The sequence below is a fragment of the Lissotriton vulgaris genome, chromosome 1_1 (assembly GCF_964263255.1).
Source record: "Lissotriton vulgaris chromosome 1_1, aLisVul1.2, whole genome shotgun sequence".
NCBI classification, from domain to species: Eukaryota; Metazoa; Chordata; class Amphibia; order Caudata; family Salamandridae; genus Lissotriton; species Lissotriton vulgaris.
The window spans coordinates 462,992,671-463,015,149 of NC_141685.1; positions in this window are offsets into that span (position 1 = coordinate 462,992,671).

The following is a 22,479-nucleotide window of genomic DNA, read 5'->3' on the forward strand; positions in this document are numbered from 1 at the left end:
GTGACGCAAAGTAGTACAAACTCTTGCAAGGGTATATACATTCTAACTCAAAAGGTATGTTGTGCTTGAAAGGTGCCCTTTTCTCAATTCAAAGATTGGTTTGGGCTGCTTCGTGCCACTATGCGTCAAGAATTATTTGGGTGCAACTAGGGCAGATTAGCGCAAACACCTATGATTTTTGACGCATAGCCAGACCGGGATTTGTATACAAAAAAACACTTTTGTGAAGCAGGTGCTAGCTAACATTGAGAAAACTTGTCCACCAGTTTGCAGACGTGTGTGTCATTTTTCTAAACCCTTTTCTATATTTTCAGAGTCTACTAACTACAAAAAGGTTAGTAAGAAACTTAACAAAAATATATTTGAAAATTGATGCATACTTTTTGTGACTAGGTTTTGAAAACAAAAATAGTCTTTTTTCTTTCGTGGGCAATATCTGTCACTTTATTACAGTTGATCAGTTGCAGGTTTTACGAATGTAACCGACTATCACTAATTATTTTAAACATTCTACACTTTGTATGTGTGCTGCATTGTACAGCACTTATACAATATGTGGAATGTTTAAGAATTTGTTAGGTCTAGCATTTTGTACTCGAAGGGGATAACGGTCTAGTACAGCTCCTGTGCCAGATAGCACACATACTCCTCTGCACCATGGTGCAAAGGTTATGTGAGGCACTAGGTATCCTGGTTGTGCGCCTGACCAGGGTAGTGAGGAGCAGCATGGCATTTTAATAAATGTGACCCTGTTCTGCTTTATCCCCCTTGTACAACTCAGTGCAGCAACACTTTCTGCTGCACTGTGTGGTCCTAAATAGTAATATACCTGCCCCCCCCAGTCTGTAGCTATTACATTGTAAAAATAATATTTCTGTGTCATTTATCTCTCCTTACTTCACCTCACCTCTTCTAACTCTCTTTATTAACCTCTCTCTTTGCTCCTCTATGTACCTTCATCCTCTTGATCCCGGCTGCCTTTCTCTCACATTCCCTTACCACACCTCTCTCCTCATATACCCATTTTACCTCACTCAACTTCTGAACTATATGAACATCTCTCTCTACTTAGTTCATATATATATATATATATATATATATATATATATATATATATATATATATATATATATATATATATATATATATATATATATATATATATATATATATATATATATATATCGTACTTTTAATTCTCGTTTTCTACTTCAGCTCTCTCCCTCATCCCTCTCTCTGTATCTTACTGCACCTTTTTCCTCTTACCTCCCTATAGCTCTCCTCCATCTACTTCACTTCTTACACAACCTCATCTCTATCTTTACCTTGCTCCTGTATCCCTCTCCATGTCTCGCTCAGCCCTTTCTCTACCTCACCTCTTTCTTATTTTTCTGTTTACCCCACATCTCTTTCACTACCTCACCTCTCTCAACCTCACTCCTCTCTTTCTCATTACCTAACCTCTAAAAGTTTCTCACCATTAGTTCACTAGCACATTTATCGACCTCCTCTTTTTCTCGTTCTACCTGTTACCTTCCCTCTATTCTCTAAATATCTTATTTCTTAGTGACTATCTCTATTTCTCTATCTTTACCTCCTTTTCTCTATCAACTCTTATGTGTACCTTTCTTTCTCTCTCGCTCGCTCGTTAAGAAAAAAATATCTCTCTCTGGAACTCCTTTTTGTAAAATTTCAATTCACCCCATCCACCTCAGTTCTCTTCCCTTCTCTCCCCCTTTTTCTGTCCCACAATTCTATGCCTTTGTATAAACCCCATCTTTGTTTTTGTCTATCTCATGTATGTCTCTCAGTTGCAGGTCCTACTTTTGCTGTACACCACATTTCTATTTTCACCTTTCACCCACTCCCTCTACCTTTCTCTCTTCCCAACTACCAGAGGAGGTTCCTCTATGGAAGCGTTAGGGGCTTTGTCCCCTGTATTTGTTACCCTCACACCCGTATTAAATGTAAAAACAATTGTTTTGTTATCTACCCTGCAGCAGCAGTGCTTTTTATTTTGTCTCGTGGGTGTCTTATCTTCTCGAGTTAGGACAGGCGGGGCTTTCAAGGCTCAGTTTGGGTTACTTACTTCAAGTGTAGTAAACTGTGCATGCTGGTTTGGACGGGTGCATTTCACCGTCCAAACTGACATGCGCCTTTGCGAGGCCAACTCTTCCTACCTGTAATTAGTGAACTGAGGCGAGGGGAATCACAACTGCAGCCCATTTTGTCTCCTATGAAGCCTTCAGTATGCCTGACCTAGCCAATCCTGGGGCTGCTCAGCACCCGCTGGATCGGCCCAGGGGGCGTGGACAACAAAGGTGGCTCTAGGCTCATGGAGACCCTGGGCAGGGAGCATAGGTAGGGGGCCCCGGAAGAGGGGTCCGGGCGAGGCGGAGCACCCCGGAGCTCAGGAAGGGGGTCAGGGTGTTTGGAAGTGGAACAGAGCCGGAGGCCGCCAAATCCCTGCCACTGGGACCGCCACGCAAATATGTATCCATCCTCAGAGGATTATTATAAATAGGATATATATTGGTGTGGCGGCCCCTGGGGTTTGGCGGCCCTGTGCAGGTGCACAGCTTGCACATGCCTAAGGCCGGCCCTGGTGGACAAGCCTCTAGTCCTGCACCGAACACAAGGCATCGTGGGTGGTAGGCACAGGTTAGCTTCACAGAATATGGTCAATCCCTGTTCGGTTTTATTACAAAGCTCTGCAGTGATTGAGCATTATCTGTCCCTTGCTCTCTTCAAAAGCAGTCTGTGCAGGTAAGAACGGTGGGACAGGGTGAGGGATTCGACAGATGATGACAAGGGAAAATTAATTATTTATTTAATTTTCCTCCAGCGTTGTCTGTCAAATCTCCCCTACCGCGCCCTACTGCTCTTAACTGCATGGGCCGCTCCTGGCTCTCTTCCCTCTTCATGTCCAGCGCCATTAAATGAATTGTGCACAAAGTAGTGGCAAGAGTCCTTGCAACCCCGATTGCCGTTATCTTCCAGCTCCTGCAGTGGATTATCTTGCTGGTGGCTGTTGCGCCTTCCCGTCATCACTGTCTGAACTCTTTGTGGTGGAAAATAGATAATAAGAGGTAAAATTAAATGATGAGTTCAGAGCTTTTGAGTAAAAAAATGTTTTCATCAGTGGATAATAATACCAGTATTTGCATTGAGGTTATCTCTTTCTAAATCACATACTTATGGTACCAGTTTTGTTGTTATTGCACTTTGAACACACGTTTGGGGGGATTATTTCAGAAGCATTATGACCCTGCACATGCTTTTTTGTAAATTCCATAGTAGATTGAAAAGTGATTATGACTGGTGCTGAATAGAATTCCCCTCCAAAGCCCCATATTATATTTGATACAGAGCCGCAGCGCACTTTGGTGGTGTGCGTTTCCAGAACGAGAGCACTTTGGGGGCTAAGAGGCATCTCCTTGTCCGCGCCGAAGGTGACCAGGGGCACATAGACCAACACTCGACCGACCTTCTTGCAGTCAGGGACTGCATGTCCCAGGAGGCCACGGCTGCCCTCACCTGTACCTGCTAGTGAGCCCCGCCTGACGACATAGCTGCGCATAAAACAACTTGCCCCGCACTTTGGTGGTGTGTGTTTCCAAAACGAGAGCACTTTGGGGGCTAAGAGGCATCTCCTTGTCCACGCCGAAGGTGACCAGGGGCGCGTTGACCAACGCTCGACCGACCTTCCTGCAGTCAGGGATGCATGTACCAGGAGGCCACGGCTGCCCTCACTTGTACCTGCTAGTGAGCCCCGCCCGACGACACAGCTGCGCATAAAACAACTCGCCGCACCTGCTTCGCGGGTGCCGCAGCGCACTGTGGTGGTGTGTGTTTCCAGAACGAGAGCACTTTGGGGGCTAAGAGGCATCTCCTTGTCCACGCCGAGTTGACCAGGGGCGCGTAGACCAACGCTCGACCGACCTTCCTGCAGTCAGGGACTGCATGTCCCAGGAGGCCACGGCTGCCCTCACCTGTACCTGCTAGTGAGCCCCGCCTACCGTCACAGCTATTATATAATCAGTTACTTTCGCTGCTGCGCGGGAGCATCCCGGGAGAAGCCCGGGACAAAGGCGGGACCGTCTGCGGTCGTCCTAGGCCAGTCAAGGCTGGGCTGGGCCATCCCCCTTGTATTTGAGTTTTAAGAAGTGTGACAATCTTGTACTTACTTGCATTTGATTATTTTAACCTCCTATTGTTTCTTTACGGATGTGGCTGCGAAAATTTATATATACATTGTTTTAGACTAGCTCTCCATTTTCACCATTACGCGCGGTGCGTCTAGCAATGGCGCTTTGCTCAAGGAATGGGAGCCAGATCGAACATGGTAGCATTGGGGGCTTTGTGTCTGGTACTCTGGACCAGTTTATTTCCAGAGCGTCAGTTGTTCTTGAAAACGAAATTGCCCTCCCTGAAAAAAGGTTATCCCTAGAGCTATTGCCAAAGAGATCTTCACTGGGAACTATCATGGCAGCTGTATCCCCAGAGCAGCAACAGGTAGAGAGCGAACGTAATGCGGGTACAAGTATGGAGAAGGTGGGGGTAGACATGTCTATCATTAGCACTTCATTGGATACAACTTCGGATAGTATATCTATATTATGTACCAGACAACCCGGATCTAACCCCATCACCACCCCAAACCATTCCCACAAATCTTTTCCATCTGTACCAAAAATGGGAACGATCAATAAGCCACAATCTATTGTTGGCAAAAGAAAGCGTGGGGGTGAGACCCAAAAGGGTAGATGTGCTAAAGTTATAAAAATTACCACTCCTATCCAACCAACTCACCCTATAGCACAACACCAAACACCCACCAATGATTCTAGAAATAGGACTATTAAGAGAACACCTTGCCTGCCTGTGGCAAACCATCTCCCTAAGGGGGTTTTGGAAACAGAACAACTACTAAAATCTCTATTGTTACCATTACTTGAGAGGGTCAAACAAATTAGCGAGAATATAGGGAAACTGTAAAGTGTTGTACGGGCCAATTCTGCCCTATTGGAAAAAGCTGTACAGTCCCCACATGGATCTGGGTCCCCTCCCTCCCTGAGAGTGGCTGTGGACCCTAAGAGCCCCCCGAAAGTCACTTCTGACGTTACATCAACCAGTCAAAATGTCCAACACCACCCTAATGTTACTACTAAAGGAATAGCAAACACATCTGCTACTGATCACATTAGGGAGGAAGCCGAACTATTAGATAGAGATGGTAGAAAGAAGTCGATCAACATAGATCACAGTGTAGAACCAAAAACTAGAGGGTATAAGACTACTCGTAAGGAGGGCAAGCAATTGAAGCCACCCTGTATCAACCTACCCCTGGAGTCAGCCCCATACACGGTAATCTTGGCTGGCATTCCAGGAATACAGCAGGATAAGATAGAGTCCCATAGCGAGCTTAAGAACAAGGTCATTTTTTGGCTTAATGGAAACAGACCGCTCCCATCCCACATGAATGCAGAAATCCTGTTTGGAAGAAGGGTGAGCTGGCTGGGTAGTAGAACAAAGGACCTGGAGTGCGATTGTATAATCACAAACTTTAGGGATCCTAGAGTGGTAAGGTACATCTGTCACGACTCCGGGAACCAGGGTGCTGGTGGAATTCAATCTCTTGACTTGCTCTATTTTTACCCCAATTCATACTGTGGAGTGACCCCTGTTCAGCACGATAGGTGGGAAATGATTCCTAGACGCTCTTATAGTGCATTTAGACAGGAGTTCCACCTCCCCTTGAACAACCGCTTCGAGCCACTATCCAGCTTGGAGGGGGTGGACTGACTGGGCACCAGCCAAAGGGGTAACAGCTTAGCCTGGCACAAGAAAAAAGGTTGTATGGTATGGGCGGAGAGAATGACTAGTAGCAGTGCAAAGAGGGTGTTACCTGGTGTAGGCTGTGTGGCTTGAAATTTAGACCCCTCCCCTTATCTTTTGTCTCAAATAAGATACGGCGCCTTACCTGGTTTTGTTTCTATAGAGAGCGCCCCTGGCCTAAAATCGCCCTGTAACAAGCCCATGAAACATGTGGTAGTGGCGTATGAGGAGGAAGACCAGATGGAAGAAGCATTTACAATGCAATAGGTCTCGCAGCATTAAAGTTTGAGTTATTGGCATTGTGTATGACAATGCGTTGCATAAAATGTTTAGCAAACTTTGAATTGGTGAGCAGTGAGAGTGTGTGCAAGAGTATGCTGTTCTTGAAAGCAGTGTGGTAGAGAGTGCAGGAATTTGGATGACCTGAGCAATGTGGATGATGCACCTCACGCACGGGGCTGACACAGTTATTATTCACACAGCTCTGATGATGCACCTTAGGCACAGGCTCACAGCTGTTATTATTGACACAGCTCTGACGATGCACCTCAGGCGCGGGCTCACAGCTGTTATTCACAGAGCTCTGATGATGCACCTCACGCACGGGACTGACGCAGTTATTATTCACACAGCTCTGATGATGCACCTCAGGCACGGCTTCACAGCTGTTATTATTCACAAAGCTCTGATGATGCACCTCACGCACGGGTTCACCGTTGTTATTCACACAGCTCTGATGATGCACCTCACGCACCGGGCTGACGCAGTTATTATTCACATAGCTCAGATGATGCACCTCAGGCACGGGCTCACAGCTGTTATTATTCACACAGCTCTGATGATGCACCTCAGGCACGGGGCTGACGCAGTTATTATTCACACAGCTCTGATGATGCACCTCAGGCACGGGCTCACAGCTGGTATTATTCACACAACTCTGATGATGCACCTCACGCACGGGGCTGACGCAGTTATTATTCACACAGCTCTGATGATGCACCTCAGGCACGGGCTCACAGCTGTTATTATTCACACAGCTCTGATGATGCACCTCAGGCACCGGGCTGACGCAGTTATTATTCAAACAGCTCTGATGATGCACCTCAAGCACGGGCTCACAGCTGTTATTTATCACACAACTCTGATGATGCACCTCACGCACTGGGCTGACGCAGTTATTATTCACACAGCTCTGATGATGCACCTCAGGCACGTGTTCACAGCTGTTATTATTCACACAGCTCTGATGATGCACCTCAGGCACGGGGCTGACACAGTTATTATTCACACAGCTCTGATGATGCACCTCAGGCACCGGGCTGACGCAGTTATTATTCACACAGCTCTGATGATGCACCTCAGGCACGTGTTCACAGCTGTTATTATTCACACAGCTCTGATGATGCACCTCAGGCATGGGCTCACAGTTGTTATTCACGCAGCTCTGATGATGCACCTCACCCACAGGGCTGACGCAGTTATTATTCACACAGCTCTGATGATGCACCTCAGGCACGGGCTCACAGCTGTTATTATTCACACAGCTCTGATGATGCACCTCAGGCACCGGGCTGACGCAGTTATTATTCAAACAGCTCTGATGATGCACCTCAAGCACGGGCTCACAGCTGTTATTTATCACACAACTCTGATGATGCACCTCACGCACTGGGCTGACGCAGTTATTATTCACACAGCTCTGATGATGCACCTCAGGCACGTGTTCACAGCTGTTATTATTCACACAGCTCTGATAATGCACCTCAGGCACGGGGCTGACACAGTTATTATTCACACAGCTCTGATGATGCACCTCAGGCACCGGGCTGACACGGTTATTATTCACACAGCTCTGATGATGCACCTCAGGCACGTGTTCACCGCTGTTATTATTCACACAGCTCTGATGATGCACCTCACGTATGGGCTCACAGTTGTTATTCACGCAGCTCTTATGATGCACCTCACCCACAGGGCTGACGCAGTTATTATTCACACAGCTCTGATGATGCACCTCAGGCACGGGCTCACAGCTGTTATTATTCACACAGCTCTGATGATGCACCTCAGGCACGGGGCTGACACAGTTATTATTCACACAGCTCTGATGATGCACCTCAGGCACTGGGCTGACGCAGTTATTATTCACACAGCTCTGATGATGCACCTCAGGCACGGGCTCACAGCTGGTATTATTCAACACAGCTCTGATGATGCACCTCAGGCACGGGGCTGACACAGTTATTATTCACACAGCTCTGATGATGCACCTCAGGCACGGGACTCACAGCTGTTATTATTCACACAGCTCTGATGATGCTCCTCACGCACCGGGCTGACGCAGTTATTATTCACACAGCTCTGATGATGCACCTCAGGCACGTGGCTGACACAGTTATTATTCACACAGCTCTGATGATGCACCTCAGGCACGGGCTCACAGCTGGTATTATTCAACACAGCTCTGATGATGCACCTCAGGCACGGGGCTGACACAGTTATTATTCACACAGCTCTGATGATGCACCTCAGGCACGGGACTCACAGCTGTTATTATTCACACAGCTCTGATGATGCTTCTCACGCACCGGGCTGACGCAGTTATTATTCACACAGCTCTGATGATGCACCTCAGGCACGTGGCTGACACAGTTATTATTCACACAGCTCTGATGATGCACCTCAGGCACGGGGCTCACAGCTGTTATTCACACAGCTCTGATGATGCACCTCAGGCACGGGCTCACAGCTGTTATTCACACAGCTCTGATGATGCCCCTCAGGCACGGGGCTGACACAGTTATTATTCACACAGCTCTGATGATGCACCTCAGGCACGAGGCTCACAGCTGTTATTATGCACACAGCTCTGATGATGCACCTCACGCACGGGTAGGATTTTGGCAACTAGTCAAGATAACAGACAGACACCCACCGACCGACCGACCGCTTTTCAATGTGATATTTGGAAGAAGTTATGAACTGGACTTCAGAAGCACTCAAGACGAAGGACGAAACCAAAACCTGCCGTGGGGCGGGACTTCCTTCTTCGGAATGGCTAGAGAAGCAGTGCTGGTGACGCGGGGCTCCCAAGCCCGAGGGAGAGCTCCGCGTAGGCTGCAGAAGTCCGGAGTGGCGGTAAGTGGGGCTTAGTTGTAGGGGGGCGCGCTTGTGTGTGTGTGCGCGCGTGTGTGTGTATGTGTGCGGAGGGGCGGGGGTCTCTGTATGTGTGTGTGCGTGCGTGTGTGTAGGTGCGCTCGTGTGTGTGTCTCTGTATGTACGCATGCTTGCAGGGGAAGGTGTGGCTGTGTGTTACAGCTTTCCAGGAGACAGGAGCTGGCCACAGCGAGCGCGTTCTCGTGCGCGTGGCCCGCACAAATTGCCTTCTGGCAGAGGAAATGCACGCGGCCAGCTCCTGTCCCCTGGAAAGCTGTGTCACTGACTATAGGTCTCTGCGAGTCCGCGCTTACGCACGGTTACGCGAGACCTAAAAAGGAGAGCTTAAGATCATGGCTCCTAGGCCCCATGAGAAAGGGCGCCCAATTCAAGGTAGTATCGGTGGCACTGACCCTCACACGTCCATGCCCCCCCTCTACACGCATATAGTAGGTGACATACACCTGCTCACTTTGGTTTCCTGGAATATAACTGGTTTAAGGAGTAAAACCTATATAGCAGAATGGTTAGATCTGGTGGAGAAATACGATATATTGGTTTTCCTGGAGACGTGGGCAGTGGACCCTATCTACCAACTTGGGTACCTAAACTTCTACAAAGCAGCAGTCAGAGGGGCTAAAGGCAGACCCTCGGGTGGCCTTGGTATATGGGTCAGACAAACTATCAACTGTAGACCCATAGAACTTGTTGTTGATAGCTCGGACCTTCTAGTCATAAAGCTGCATCTGCCAGACCGCCCAGACACCCTTATTGTAAATGTGTACAGCAGAGGACAGCCCGGTGGGCGTGGAACTGGTACTTTCCTAAAATTAGATCATTTTTTGGACTCAGTCAGGCCAGACACTAATATAATAATTGCAGGGGATCTAAACTGCTCGTTTGAGCCTCTTAACACTGATGGGGAAATATTTCTGTCAGAAGAGGATGTTCAATGGAACATCCCCCCTCTCGACCTTACACCCATCAAGAAATCTGCCCTACAGTGGATGGGCCTCTGCTTAGAGCGCGGCTTTAGGGCGGCAAACAGACGGACTGTCTCTGATAAAATGGGCAGGGCAACCTTTGACAACGGCATATATAAAAGCCGAATAGACTATGTCCTCATTAAAATAGAGTACTGGTCTACTTTAGAAGACATGGTGATTTTGGATCGCCCGGAGAGCGACCATAATCCCCTTGCAGTAAGCTTACACCTAAGCAGTGACTGCAGGCGTAACAACCAAACAGAGCTAGTCACTGCTGATGCTTTGCTTACCAACGACTTACGCAGGGTGCGCTGGGCAAGGATTTCCAATTACCCCGGCCAATCAAAGCGCAAACTCTGGTACAACAAATTGTGTCGGGAATCCTATGGTAAATTGGCCTCAGCCATCAAAACTAAAATTATGATTGATATTAGACTAGCGAGGCAAAACTATTGCAAAGCTAGAATTCAGGCCAAACAAGATTGGGATAACCAACATTGGCAAGATCTTCTTGTTGCCAGCAAGCTAAAAAACCTGACAAAGTTCTGGCACATAGTTAAATGGGGCAATACCCATGATTCGCAGATTCCCACTAATCATGTCCCGACAGAGACCTGGGTTGAGTATTTTGAGTCCCAGTTCTCTGGGCAGAAACTGACTGATGAAACTGTCCCCTATGTTTCCTGTTCCATGTCCACCACACACGATATAACATTCGATTGCAGAGATGTTGAGGAAGCTTTGAGTAAGATCTCTTGTGGAAAGGCCCCGGGTATTGACGGCATCCCGGCAGATCTCTTCAAACACGACCAAATAAATTGGGTACCCTATATTGTATTACTGGGTAATGCAATTGTCAATGGGGCTGCTATCCCAGATTCTTGGCGTGTAGCCGAGATACTGCCAATATACAAGAAGGGAGACCGCTCAAGCCTGGGGAACTACCGCCCGATCAGCTTGATCGACTCCATCCAAAAAATTGTTGCCAGGAAGGTCCTGGCAAGAATTCAGTGCTGGATTGAGCAGGAGGATATATTATCTCCCTTCCATGCCGGGTTCAGATCCTGCATTAGTACCATCGAGCAGGTCCTCAGGTTCCAATTGATTTATTGGAAGGTAGTTAGCTTAGGTGGTGGAACTCTATACGCTGCTTTTGTTGACCTTAAGTCAGCATTTGACCTAGTTTCTATGGTCAAATTGTGGGGGGTTTTAAGAAATATGGGGATGCCCCTGGAGCTTTTGAATATTGTAATTAAGCTCCGTGAAGCAAATTTTGCACAAGTTCGCTGGGGCAAGCAAGGGCAGGTCACAAACAGATTTGCAGTGTCACAGGCTGTGAGGCAAGGGTGCGTCCTAGCGCCAACACTGTTTTTGTTATTAATCAACAGGGTTGTGCAGTACTTTTCCATCTTTCCGACAGACGCCCCTTCCCTGGGTGGCACCAAGTTTCCGCTACTTATGTTTGCGGATGACACCTTTTTACTATCGCAGACACTAGTGGGCCTGCAGGCGGCCCTGAACAAGTTTGAAGAATTTTGCCAATATCATGACCTACAGGTTAATGTCTTAATGTCACCCAAACTAAGTTTATGATTCTCACCAAAGGTAGACCAGTGGTTGGCAATGTCATGATGAACAACAAAAAGTTAGAGCAGACAAAAGTCATGACTTATTTGGGGATTGTATTAGAGAGCAAAATGAGTTGGAAGCCACAAATAGACACACTATCACTTAAGTTTGCCCAGCTTTCAGGGTGTTTGGTGAAAGAACAGAGAATGTCCCAGACCAAAAGGATAGGTCTAGCTTTGAAGATCTACAACTCTAGGATAGGTTCAGCGATCCTGTACGGTACGGACCTCTGGGGTTTTGAGGATCTTTCTCCGTTGGTCAAAATACAAAATAAATTTTTAAGGAATCTCACAGGTCTTCCCTGCTCTAGTCCCACGAAACCGTTGCTAATGGATTTAGGCTGCCACTCCATAGAGGACATTGCTCGTTTTAAACCAGTGGCTCTATGGAGGAGGATCTGGACCACCCCCGAACTAGCTCCATATGCCAAGACAATTATGGATGTTAGATCCATTATGGGTTCGGGTAACATACCTTGGTTAAGGAAGTCAAATTGCTCCTAGAGTATATGGGTTTGGGAAATCTGTGGACCGACCCTGCCAATAATTCTTTTCCACCCAAAAAATCATTTAAAAGCCTATACTGGTCTTCAATAAGCCAGAAACATATTAGACAACTTTCGGCCACCTCTCTGTCTGGTATGTTCCTGGAGCTTAAAGGTGATCCTTCATTAGAAAACAATTGGGACACCCTCAGTAGGTCCAGCGACAGGAAACTCCACCATCAGCTAAGGGTCGGCTGCCTTCCTATTAGATCGTTTACTAAAAGTTGGAAGGGCCAGGTGTCTGAATCCTGTCGCTGATGTATAGATCGTAGGGAATCCATCGGACACATATTCTTTGAATGCCCGGCCTATGCAGCCCCCAGGGCCAAATGGCTAAAACCTATTTGTTGTAGTATGGGCATAAGGGTTGGGTCTGTAGCCCTGAGGATCTTGAGGTTTGACACGAGTGAACCTATTGTAATTGCAGTCGCAAAATTCTTAGGCTGGGTGTGGATTATTAGGGCCAAGTAGTAAGCAGTACAGTGATCCCTAATAGTCTTTACTTGATTGTTTTGAATGTATTTTTAATGGAATACAAATCTCCTTTTTAAACGCTAGTACGTCTTTTAAAATATTCATTTAATTGTATTTTAATCCCTTTTATAAACTGTTGTATGTCTTTTTCTATGAAGTATTTTATCATGGTAAAGATCATATGAAAGCTTTAGTTGTCTGTCCATTCAAGGTCAGAGATATGTTGTGTTCCCTACACAAGGTCACTTTTTAGGTCTCGCCTGTCGATGCGCATGCGCATCGAGCAAGCGAGACTATGGTGGCTTATCCACTCTTTATCCAACTTGCAAGGAATCGTGGCGATTCCTTGCAGTGCACGAGAAATTTAAGCTCAATGCGCATGCGCATTGAGCTTAAAAGCGCGTGCACATGCCCCCAGCCGCCTGCCTTGCCTACTCTCCCAGCTGGTGCCGCTCCACCCCCTGCGGCATCAAAGGCTTTCACGGCCGGCTGGCCATGCTTTCAGTTTCACGACCGGCCGGCCGTGTGAAGTACATTTCAAAGCCCGCTCTCCCTGCTCCGCCCCCTGCTCCGGCCGAGACGCATTTCTCCTCCCTCCTCCCCCCTCCTGGGTCAGTTCCAGTCCACCTCAGCCCAGTAGTTGATGTACCGCCATCATGGAATCCCACTGAGTGCTTGTGATAATTCCTTGCTGCTATTTTCTTGCACGGTTTTTGAGTTTGGAAATCGGTTAATGGTGAGATAAAAACAGCAGCAGATTTTTTTAGCATTTTTAACGTACATATGGGGATTAGCTTTGCCCACCCACTCCCCATATCTCTGCCACATTAGTTATAGTCCCATTTTGTGTCACTCAAATTTAGATATGCCCTGACCCCTGCCAGCTGGAAGTTGTGCATCATAATTTTTTTGATTTGGGTAACACAGTTTTTCTCGGAGTCATTGTAAATTGTGCGAATAACTTTTGCCTTGTTTTGGATGAAAGTTAAGCGTTAGATATAGGACAGCTAGTTTTTTGCCTAAATTTCAGATTTATTTTACTGAGAAATTCATAAGATCATCCAAAAAGAGTTATTTGAAAGAAAAAAAAAACGGTATAACATAATTATCACCAGCAGTTGTATTTTCGTCCTGGAGTTTTTATAACTTACATCATGCTCATGTTCGTTTGGTTTTTGTTTGTACTTGTATCTCGTTAGGTGATAAGTCCTTTTTTAATTTAATTTCCTTTCGTGAAAAACCTGCACAAAAGCACCACAACCCCACCTTAGCTCGCCGATTTTGCCGCTTTTCCTGCATGTCACGCTCGGTCTTCCTGCTTCCTATTTGTTTGTTTCCCTCCGTTTCTTGTTGCATCCTTCCGGTGACGCCGCCGGTTCACGTCAGTCTTTTGGCGGGCTCCGCCACGATTGAGGGGCACGTGCTGCACCGCGGCAGTCTTGCAGATGCCGGTTTCTTCCCTCAGTGGGGTTTGAGGCCAGTGGTGATCCACAGAGGTCAGCCAGGGTGGTCACACTCCAGTGACAGTTACACAGGGCTGCGCTATTATCTTGTGTAATCTAATTCCTGGCTTTGTAATTACTTGGAGGTTTGCCACTTTGCTGCGTGGAGAAGTCAGAGCAGTGAACCAGTGAATTAAACTCGGACACCGCTCGACAAGTGAAGCGTGGTCGCCGGCTTGAATTTCTTAGTAGGAAACTGCGTGGGAACAGCTCTGCGGACGTGTTTGTTCTGTGCTTGTCGTTCGGGGAAAGTAAGTTTGCATCTGTCACTGGTTCTTCGCGTCAGCCACCTCTGTCTCCTTCTCATAAACCCATGCCAGCCTCGTTACATAGCTTCCTACAGTGCAGACCCTGTCAAAGCAGGCTTGCCACATTGCTTCTGTGTACGTGTAGCACACTGGCAGTAACACATTGTGGTTGCAAGCAGCCAAATTGCTGTTTTGGTTTTGTAGACATTTTTCATTGTTCTCACACTTTTATCAGATACATTTTGAGGCTAAAAATAAACTGATTGTTTTGGACGTCATGGGCTATTGTTTCTGATTTGTTCTGGTTCAGCACTGCTGAAGTGCGAGATATCAGTAGCTTTTTTTTTTTTTTTTTTTGCAGATCGGTACCACTGTCTCTGCCTCATGTACCTTCTCATATCTTCTCTAACACAAATCCTCAGGCACCCCCTGCCATTTCATCACATATCTATACTTATGACGACTGACTTGACCATAATGAGGTGTGTAATTACTATTCTAACTCCATGCACACTTTAATAGTAGGGTATGCTATAAAGCGCACCAAATCAAATGTAACTCCACTTTTAGTTTTTTGATACACTTGCTTGAAACACACTTGTGAGACATGTCCTCATAACACACCGGTCATCACAAGAGTTTGTCTGGTTCTGTCAAGGTTAACCCATGCTATGAGGACTGAGCCAGTCCCCACAATGTGGGATATATATATATACCCCCTCACCCTCCACCCTCACTCACCCTCATCCCCTCACCCTCACCCTCACACCCTCAACCCTTCACCCTCAACCTCTCACTCACCCTCACTCACCCTCAACACCTCAGCCTCACCCTCACTCACCCTCACCCTCACCCTCACTCACCCTCAACCCCTCACCCTCACTCACCCTCACCCTCACTCACCCTCAACTCCTCACCCTCACTCACCCTCACTCACCCTCACCCTCACTCACCCTCACCCACACTCACCCTCACTCACCCTCAACCCCTCACCCTCACTCACCCTCAACCCCTCACCCTCACCCTCAAACCTTCACCCTCAACCCCTCACTCACCCTCACTCTCACTCACCCTCACTCAGCCTCAACTACTCCCCCTCACCCTCACTCACCCTCAACCCCTCACCCTAACTCACCCTCACCCTCACTCACCCTCAACACCTCACTCGCCCTCACCCTCACTCACCCTCAACACCTCACCCTCAACTCCTCACCCTCACCCTCACCCTCACTCACCCTCACTCACCCTCACTCACCCTCAACCCCTCACCCTCACTCACCCTCAACCCCTCACCCTCACTCACCCTCACCCACCCTCACCCTCACCCTCACTCACCCTCAACCCCTCACCCTCACACAGTGCAATAGGTCTCAGACCATTTCAGTTAGAGCTTTTAGAAATGTTTATGGCTTTTTTTATTTGTAATTCTTTAGCATTGGCTACAGGAAACAAAAATGCTAAACATTTACAAAAAAACCCATAAACAATTCTAAAAGCACTAACTCTAATGGTGCGAGACCTATTGCATTTCCAATGCTTGTTGTGATTGTGCACATAATGGCTTTTTTGTGTTTGGACATCTCTGGTTCTGCAGTTCAGGCACATGCAAAAATATGAATTGCCCCTTCATGCACATTTACAACTTCACAAACAATTGCTATCTTAACATTAAGGATTAATCCAGGAAATAACATGTCTGTTGCCATTTTCTCTTCTTTAAAAACACTCCTTAATGTGTTCAGCGACAGCGGACCATATATAACTGTTTCTAGGCTGTTATTGCGAAAGAGCCAGGCCTACGTTTATTTACATTTTCACCACAAGTTCCACTTTATTTTTCATTATTTAACGTAACCCTTTCCCATTATCCATTATTACTTTCCTATCCCTGTTCTGATTTGTTTATTTTTCATGCTTTTATTACAATGTTTCTCACGATTTTTTTGTCCCCCGAAATTTAATTTCCAATTTATCGTTTGATCAGAATGATGTGACTCACACACAAATACCGATTTTTTTTAACTCACTGTATCATTTTTCTTTGCTGATGAATGGCAGCGCCTCATCTCCTTTTTGAGGCTGTGTTTACACGTTTTGCAATTTGGTACTCTTCAAGAAAACATGCAATTTAAAATTTACAGCTGCAGACTTGCTAACCAGATCTGCCTTTATTTGCCTATGTCATGTGGTGACAAATGCTTCAGAGAGGGACAGGAGTTGTAAATAAAAACACTTTTCTCCAAATTCAGCCAGCTTCCTTATAGTTGGTAGATTGTCAAAGTGGGCAGGAGTGTTTGTCAAGGTGATGCTTTTGTAGCCTGGCCCTCTGGAAATACCCTTTCACCTGGGTCAGAACTGTGCCGTTAAACACAGCCAGGGGGGAATTCTAATGTATGTAGAATGCAGCACGCATAGAAAGAGGAAAAACGAGGAGAAATTAATACATTTCTCTTCGTGGCGTCACCCAACTCCTCCCCTGGGGAGGTGTAGCATTCAGACGCATTTTCAGATTTACAATTTCTTATAAATCTGGAAATGTGTCTGGTACCATGGGTGCTGCGTGGGAACACCCACAGCAACACCCATGGAACGCCCCTTTCACGCAAAGTGCTGCGTGCAAAGGGGCCATATTTACAAGGACATCAATAGTCATGCAGGGTGGCTTTTCCTACCCTTGTAAATATGGGGCACTAAAATGCTCCGCCAGATCATGACAAAAAGTGACGCACCGGTGGCACAAGGGGCTTGTAAATTTGCCCCTATGTTCCCCCCAAGCCAACATCTTCAAATAAATTGCCAACAGAACAGTTCACATCTACCTGTCTACCACCCAGTCCCTTACATGGTAGGATGACCTGGGACAAACTGAATCATTTGCCACCCATTGACAGCCTGAGACATGGAACTTATTTAGTGCAAAAACAAAAGGGGCTATTTTTAGTGTATTTTTTTATATTTCAAGACTACATATTCAGAATTGCTTTATAAACTTTTTTTCTTTGGGCTCTCTCGCTATGCTTGCAACAAAACATTCTACCCCAACTTTGACGACACACCAGTCTCAAAACTCACCAGCCGCCACTGCCAACTACTTTCTTTACCCAACCCTTTTTCTATATTGCTTCTCATTTTGCTTTCTCTCTATCTTGCATTTCATTTTTGTTCCTGAAGTCTCTCTGTCTATGTCTACTTCTCTCTAATTTACCTATTTTTCAACATCTCTCTCTACCTCGCTCTTTGGAGTTCTGAATTTCTCTGACACTCCCTCCATTTCCTTCTTTATATTTCTCTCTTTACTGTAGTTTAAAACCTTATATATCTCTCTACCTACATCTTCCTCTTTCTACCACTCTCTATCTTTCCTTCTGGCTACGTCACCTTTCTCTATTTACTTTACTTCTCTCTCTACCCGAGATATCTTTCTACATCATCTGTATTTCCACCCCTTCTCCCCCTGTGTCGTGTTTCTTGCTGTTCTCTTTCTACTGTTATATTTGTCTCTGTGTATCTCATATATCCAGAACCTTCCCATTTATCTTGCTCAGGAGGGTCAGAGTAACTGTCTAGCCAAAGAGGTGAACACATATAAACAGGAGAAGATTGGCAAGGAAGCAGGAGAGAAGTGGACGCAAATGGAATGGTAAAACTCCTCAGAGGAGTACTTTGATTTTCACTGTTGCAGCAAGCATGCTAGTAGTGGAGAGGATATTTTGTGATTACAAATATTGGGCAACAAAAGCTAAAACTTCAAGTACTATGGGCCCGATTCACAGAACTAACTTAAGAAAAAAATCCTAAACTTACTACCATTTTGGTATTAACAGAAGGCACTTACTCATTTCGTTATTCACAGAAGTTTGGACTCCTAACTTTAGGACTCCTAAATGCCTTCTGTGAATACCGAAAGTCTTAAAGTTTGGATTTTTCTCAGTTTAGGAGTAGTAAAGTTAGGACTCCTAACTTTAGGACTCCTAAATGCCTTCTGTGAATAACGAAAGTCCTAAATGTAGGATTTTTCTCAGTTTAGGAGTAGTAAAGTTAGGTCTCCTAACTTCTGTGAATACCGAAATAAGTAAGTGTCTTCTGTGAATACCAAATTGGTAGTAAGTTTAGGATTTTGTCTTACGTTAGTTCTGTGAATCGGGCCCTCTGTTTACATGCCTTAATTTTAATATTATGCACTCGTCCACTAAACATCTAACAAGCCACCCATAGCATGTTTTTCCAACAGTGGGAGTAGCAACCTGGGTAGACACTGAATGCCACATTAAATGATGTTGCAAGTAAAAATATCCTAGCACATAGTGAAATGCCGTTATCAGTGCTTGTTTAATCTTTCTTGTGGTACTATTGGACTAGTCAACACCAGGCAGCAAGAACGTTTGGCTATTTTTGTGTACGAAAATTTAATATATAATTCAACATTATTTAACATCACAAAGTCTTGAATGAGCCTAAAATGGAAGACCCCAGAAATCCTTAAGATGTCACTGGAAGAGCTACAATTTAAAACAATGTAACAAAATCTGCCTCCAAATCATGTCATGAAATGGGCGTTTCAAAGCATTTAAATAGAAAATGCCATATTGATATGCTGACATTTATGCCCCAAGGAATTGCAATCTTCTGAGGTCCAAGTGAGCAGAATGGAGCATGCTTATATATCCTGATAGATAAAAATAATAAGGACTGAAAAGCTATGCATCTAGGTTGGAATTGCTTGAAATACTGATTTGTGCTTTATCTCTAAGGAATGTAGATAGTGGAGAGTGAAAGGGGTGTATTCCTTTCACTTTTATCTCAGCACCATGATCACACTCTGCGTACTAGAGTGGGAGGGCTTTTTGGAATGTCTGGTAAAGTAGAGTAGTAGTAGATTTTTCTAGGTCAATATTTTATTGCCAATAATCCTGGAGGATGTATCAACAAGAAAATAAGTGGAAATTGAGAGCAAAGTTTTGGCCACTGGTAGGGATTGAGAATATTTAGTCCACACTGTCCAGAAAGCCTGGGGGGGATTTGCCTTATTAGGCCCAGTTTTGGTACAAGGTTTTTCCTGGACCTAAAGTTTTACCATTGATGCAGGCACTTTGGTAGGTTATGTTCAAATGTTTTGCATAGATGCTTGTATGGCATTAAGTGACCCAAAGCACTGTGTTGATTTACTCACCATTAAAAAAGCCCATATGGGCAGTGCAAAATTGTGCAATGCCGTAAGAGCGGAGCTCTTAGTTAATTTAGGCCTTTGTGTCTCATTCCGCTGGGGATTTTATCCCCAGATGGATTGGGAATCAGGGTTTTAGGATTATGCTATTTTGTTGAAAATATAAGAGAGACCCTCGTACATTATGCTATTGTCCAATATAGAGGCAAAGCAGGAAGAGATGGTTGCATTCCTTATTCATGAAGAACTACATGAAACTGGGGAAGATGGCTCAACAACTCTGCTTCACGACTGAGAATATTGTTGCAATGTTTGCTGAAGCAAGATGCATTTTAAGCTCTTGTTCTTCCGGTCGACCAGGAATTATGAGGTAATTGCCTAAGACCTTTAGCTATTTTGTGTTTTTTTACTATCCTAGGTTGTACTGAATCTCCATAAGCCTGTGCAGCATACAGCTTCTTTTTCAAAAGATGGGATGATACTTTTCATGCAATTGATTGCATCCTACAATATACTTCTTTTCTTTTCACCTTTTTAGGTCTGCCAAGAGCCAGCTTTAACTATTTCGGCAGCGTCCTGTTATCTAAAAGAAAATATGAATACAAATACATGCATATATAGATAAAAGGACTTTCGGTCATCACTCATCACCCGCCTTTTCATTGGTCCTTTACATGTAGGGGCAGATTTACAAGTCCCTTGCAACAGTTTTACGACGCCGGTGCGTCACTTTTGTGACGCAGTGGTGGCGTAAACCATGCGCCATATTGCACCGTATTTACAACGTGACACATCTAGGGAGATGCATCACGTTGTAAACCTTTGCACCACATGAAACCTGCATCAGGTTTCATGTGGGCGTTCCCGCGCAGGTTGTGCGTACCCTCGCAAGTACACCTCGTAAAAGTGACTCTGTGAAATCTACAAGATTTCACAGAGTCACTTTTACGGCCATGCTGCGCCAAAACCCTGCGCCTACTTGAAGCAGGCGTAAGGATTGATGCAGCATGTCAGGCATAGGGCACCCCCGAGCCTTTCTGGAGACGTGTTGCGCTTGCGACGCGACTCCAACAATGCGCCGCCTTTCCGCCGGGGGATGCGACACACATCTTCCCATCCGTGAGCCACGGCGCGCAGCTTGTAAATGCAGCTCATCAGTGGTGGCGCACGGGTGGTTTGGCGTGTCGCAACTTTTCTGGTGCATCCCTGCTGATTAGCAGAGATGTGCCAGAAGTTGTAAATCTGCCCCTTTGTTTTCACCCACAACAGCATGCAACATGAGGCAATAGATCAGCTCACTTAAGAAATTGGCTTTCTTCGTTGTGACTGACAGCCTTTTGCTTGTGCACGTGCACGCCTTTGCCTCTGTCCCTCATCCACCGCTTCAACCTGTATATCAATGTTGAGCTAGGTGGGCTTCAGAGACACCGCACCACCTTCAACCGGTCCGTATTATGACAACCAGTCCCCCACACTTTTTTAATTTCCTGGGGTGTCCCCTGTCTTCATATACTACTCGTTCTGTTTCCATGTAGTGTGTCATACCCATAATCCACATATGTTCAGCGGGCACCTGGGAGTTTCCCCACCTTCTTGCTATACCTTTCTTCACTAGCGTGAACCCCAGAGTATAAAAGAGGAATTGCTTCCATGATAGGTCAACATAGTCCAGGATCCCCAAGAGTACAACTTGTGGATTGGATGAGAAAGACACCTCCATCATCATTGCGAGTTCCCTCGTGATTTCTCGCTAGTATACCTTTATGAGAGGACATCCCCACAGTACTTGAATAAGGTACCATCCACATCATCACATGTCAGGCAATTGGGAGACGTTTCCCTTCCCATTTTGGAGAGCCAGATGCGGCCTTAGTGTACCCCATGCAATATTTTCAATTGGATGAGCCTAAAACTTGTTTGGTTGCAATTTCCTGAGGGTGCGTCAATGCGCTCTCTCAGTCCATGTTTTCAATTGTACCCACCTCTAGCTCCCACTGGGCCCTCAGTCTGGTGACTTAGTGGACTAATGCATCCACTACAGGGACCTGTGTTCAACCTCATGGTCACAGGTTCAATTCCCAGTGGGGTCCACTCAGCCGTTCATCCTTTCTGAGGTAAATAAAATGAGTACCATTGAGTTGGGTAACAATAAACATCTGTTATTCAGTGCCAAGATGCTCCTCTGGGGGTGAACGTGCACCTTACAAATACACGTTATGTTATGTTATACTGGTGAGGTCTCTCAGTGTGGAGATACCAATAACACCCCATTTGATTTATCCTAGCAGTTTATGGACTTGCGGGATGCTGTCACCCTTCCGGAGGGAGGGTCACCCCACTACATGTCCACTGTCCTTTTACATAGTGCTCTGCCTTCTGTCATGCCTCCATCGCTGTCTGGGATGGTCCAAGGAGCACAAACCTGTATATTTTACCATATAAGTGTGTGGTTTCATCATGTACCTTTCTAGTCTTGTTGCCGGGTCCACCCTCTTAGCAAATCTCCACTCATTAACAGTCTGCAAGTTGGCAGTCTAATAATAAGTACAGAGGTCTGGGAGGGAAATAACCCCATTGAAGACGTTTCTCTGCAGGGTACATTCCGGGGAGACCCCCCATCACAGACCAATGCTCACAGTGTTCTGTCAAAGAACTCATTTGGTATTGAGTAAGGTGTATTCTGGAGGAGTGGAGGAACATAGGCAAAGTAATCATCTTTTTTTAAACACATTTTATTTATTTTGCAAGGCAAACAAAAAGAATGAGGCCGGATCAGTCAATACATAATCAAACAATGATCAATGACATCATATGGAAAAATAAAGTAAAAACCTGCATGTAAACACATCGCCCCACCACACACCCCACCGTCAGTAATGACACGCAGCAAATTCCTAACACAAACACAGTGCACACCGCCCACTCCCGCCCAGTCCTA